Source organism: Vollenhovia emeryi, unplaced genomic scaffold, assembly GCF_000949405.1.
Source record: "Vollenhovia emeryi isolate VEMERY1.0 unplaced genomic scaffold, V.emery_V1.0 DF939153.1, whole genome shotgun sequence".
NCBI lineage: Eukaryota > Metazoa > Arthropoda > Insecta > Hymenoptera > Formicidae > Vollenhovia > Vollenhovia emeryi.
Window position 1 is genome coordinate 312,543 of NW_011967213.1, and position 4,272 is coordinate 316,814.

The following is a 4,272-nucleotide window of genomic DNA, read 5'->3' on the forward strand; positions in this document are numbered from 1 at the left end:
CCTCTCTCTCTCTCTCTCTCTCTCTCTCTCTCTCTCTCTCTCTCTCTCTCTCTCTCTCTCTCTCTCTCTCTCGGTGAGATACGCATCCTGCCGAGAGGAACATTAAATTCCAGCGATACGCCTTCGACGCTCCACACGGACGTCACGTATCGCGCTCGTGTGGAGTCACGGCTTCTTATAAATTCGGGGTGGCCGTGTATATAGAGCGCGAGTTTGTCTCGCTCTCTCTCCTCTCCCTCTCTCGCTCTCGCTCGTTTTCGCCTCGCAGCTTGTATATTTACGCATTCCGGCGGAGCTCGACGTAACGCAGGACGCCCAGCGCCGCGACGCTTTTCGCGCTCTCGCGTCCCGTTGTATATTTCTTCAAGCACGCGCACGCGCCCGTGTATATCGCACGCACACGACCGGGACCGGGTGAGACGCACCGCCGTGCGACCGCCACTCCGGATTTGATCGCGGGAACGACGTCGTTATTTCTCGCTCCGGGCCAACCGCAAAAATAAAGAATGCCGGTCGAATTGCCGGCGATCGCGCCGCGGCAGATATAATAGGCGCCGCCGCGAAGTTTTTGTTCTCCCTGATAGAATCGATTCGGCGCTGTCACGGTATTCGACTGGCACCTCGGTCTCGCGGAGCTGTTTGCAAAGCGTTCCTCTTCTTCTTCTTCTTCTTGTTTTTTTTTGTAAAGTAAACAGAGTCTATAAATTGCACGAGAAACGATACAGTTTCGTATTAGGTATTCTGAAATTTCGATCAATTTAATAGGAAAAGAGGACACAGGTGGATCGAAGAGTCTGACAAGATGGAGTAGTCGAACAGTTACATCCAAGAGCTGCGTCAATAAATGGGAGGACACTTGCGAAAAATCTCATTATATATACTAGAAAGAGATAAAAAATCAACATATTTAACAAGAATTCTTGTAACTCGAACGCGAATGGGACGTTTAAAAAAAAACCGGAGGATTCGATTCACGAGGGACAGCACGCACGTGCGCGCGGGGATAAGCGAGAATTAATTTTCTACAAAGGTGTTACGTGACAAACGGTGGACGGTACAATCGAGGGGACACACGAGCCGGGGATAATTGAAAGCATATGGATGGAAAGACAATGAGTAACGCGCTCGCGGCTCGTATCGCCGCGCGTTACAAAGTGTAATTTTCTGATTTTTTTCATTCCCGCCGCCCGGTAATTCAAACGTTCACGTGGCGGCGACAGCTGCGACCGTCGCGTATTATTTTCCCTTAGGAGATCGCATAGATTATCGCGGCTGATGAGGTGCGAGTAATGTCACGCCGTTTCTCAAACGACGTCGCGCGAGAAGCGAGTTTTCCCCGCGTAGACCTTCGCCGTCTCTTCTCCGCGCGGTTTAAACAATTTTTGCGCGAATTCGCCACGCCGCGTTCTTCTCTTATTCGTCATCTCTCTCGGAATCTCCGGGCGACAAAATCCGCGGCCGCCGCAACGGTATCTCGCTCCATTGAAAGTTACGTAAATTGCTTTGGCGCTAATCGCACGCGTGCAAGACGCAGGATTCCGCAATTGCGATTCCGTTAACGTAATTTCGCCTCGCGCCTCGCGAGAAGCTCTTCTAGCTGTCAAACTTGGAACTTCCCTGAGAGGAAAACGTGTCCGCGAAGAATTGCTTCTCTCTCCCCCCCCCCTCTCTCTCTCTCTCTCTCTCTCTCTCTCTCTCATTTTCTCTCAATTTATTACGATGGACGAAATTTCAACTCGTCGACGTTACAACGGTCTCGATTCTCGCCTTGCGAATTCGTGTCGTGCCTCGTCATCTTCGCGAGATCTCGGAGCTGGAGGAGCAAAGAAAAAAAAAGCACAAGAATGCGCCCCCGTGAGTCTCCTTGCATCGCGATTATCTACTCCGCGCGTATTTATCGTGTCCAGCGGCTGTCGATCGCCGAGAGGTGATCTCTCGAAGGCCGAGGCTGCGTTTCCCATAGATCCGCTATTTCACGGGAGGGATCCTACGGCGTGCCGCGTCGCCGCTCTGCCACGTCCGCGCCGTACACACGTGCGTGACGTTCGGCGATAAAGAGAGAGAGAGCGCGAGAGAGAGGAGGGCGGCGGGGAAGACTGAAAAAAAAGGGTTCCGCGAAGCGCTTAAACGCGCCTCTCTCGTCCTTACGTGAAAGGACCCCGAGACGGTCGTGTCTGAGAACACGAGCTACCGTGTATACCGTGGGACTCGAATTTTAATCCCGCACGCGAATGAGGCTCCCGCCGCGCCGCAACGCTCGACCTTCCCTCCGCCCCTTCCCCTCCCGCGCCACCTCCTACGAAATTCCGCGGCGTGGAATTTCGCCGTGCCGCGTGCTCCCGCGTGTCCGATGGGACGCGAAATGAGCGTGGGCGAGGTCGGTACGTCGGTGGCGAAGAGGCAGGCTCTCCCGACGCGGAAAGCCGGGGACGGGGAGTCCTCATTATGATGCCATCTTCGGAATATGCACTTGGATCTTAATAATTGCGATGATATAATAATAGAATAAATAAGACTAATGTTTAATATTAGAGGAAAGCTTCTCACGAGCGGAATTAATATTGAAGCTAGGAAAATGTCTTCCTCACGCGCTTCGCTTTAGTGAGAAACTCAGCACTCGAACACCCAAGATTATTTGTCTCGCGGATTCAAGATCGTCCGGTGTTCAAATCCGATCGCGGAGCCTCGTATCTGAAAATGTTTACTTCAAACGTCGCACGCTCGGTCACTTCGTCGGAGAATAACGGCGTGTTTGCCGGCAAGATTTAACAAATTTGATTTAAAGTTCGCCTTTGGTTACGAAATATCGGCGATACCGATCGAGAGACTGTCGTTTCCCGGCGCGTAATCGTGGGTTTTCAATGCGTGACTCCGCGAGGTAAACGCATGGATAATTGCGCCGAGTGCGAAACGTGCGTTCGAACTTGCTCCATTGTTTGAGGAAAAAAAGGCTCAAGGGTGCCTTTAATTAAATTCGGATATAGGCGCAGCTGATTTTAAATGACAACGCGCGTCTGAGAGCGCCGCGAGACGCGCGCGAAAAGACGCGACGCGCGATCCTGGGAACTGCCGGTGGCTGGTACCCCGGGAATAAAGGAAGGCGTTAAGAACAAGACGCGAAGCCATTACCGCGTTATTGCATAATAGATAATTACGAGAGCCGGAGAGGTAAGATAAACCTCGTTTTACTCGCTCGCTCATTACGTTTCCCTCAAACCCGGCGTGTCCCGCGCGTACGCGATTCGCATGATTCTCGGCGTCGCTCACGCAATTCCCCGTATATTTACTCTGTATCATTAGTTCGTTAATTGATAACGAGACTGTCGTCTCGTGGAGGAAACGCGAGAAGAAAGAAACCGACGACCCGGCCAGGGAGATTATTTGGCCCGTTAACCCGCCACTTAACTTGAGCTCTGATTTTCGATTTACACTAGATTAAGGCCGGTACTCATAGTCCGTTCTTATATTTGAGATTATCTTAAGTATACTCTTAATGTGTTTTTAACCAATCACAGAGCCGTATTAGCCTCTTAAGACAACACTCAAGATTTTGAAATAAGACTCGACTATGAATACTGATCTTTGGATAAATTCAAGACGGTCTTGAATATAAGATCCGACTATAAACACCGAAGTGATTTTAAATCAGGGAGAACAATAAAATACTTCATTTGTAGCGTTGAATCTACCGTTGCGCAAAAATACGATACACGATGTTTATCTGACAGTCACCGACCGCGACGAAACGTAAACCAAAAAAAAACTCAGTCGTCGATGAATGTGTTAAACGAGCGAAACAAAGTTTCTCAAACGCCAAGCAATTAAGTATGTTCAATAGAAAATGAGCTATCTTCGCCCCGACTTTCCTCTTTTCGTAAAAAAGTTTTTCCTCTTTTCCCCTAAGTGGAGAACAAATGATTCGCGCGATTAAGACAATATCTAACAAATGAACGATTGATTAGGACGAAGGAGTACGCGGCGCGGATTCAAATCGAGTTCCAGTTCGTGGCGCCATCTGGCGGCACGGTCGCCGGCGCGAAGTACGACGCAGTTTGGTTTTCACCGCGAAAGAAGCGGCGGCGACGACGGCGGCGGCGATCGGCGCGATGGCGAAGGAAGAGGAGGAGGCGGAGGAGGAGGAGGAGGAGGAGGAGGAGAAGGAGGAGGAGGAGGAGGAGGAAGGGGAGGAGGAGGAGACGGCGGCGGCAATGGCATCCGTGACTGGACACTGCATATGATTTCACGGTAAGTGGGCCCTGTCTTATTCGTGGG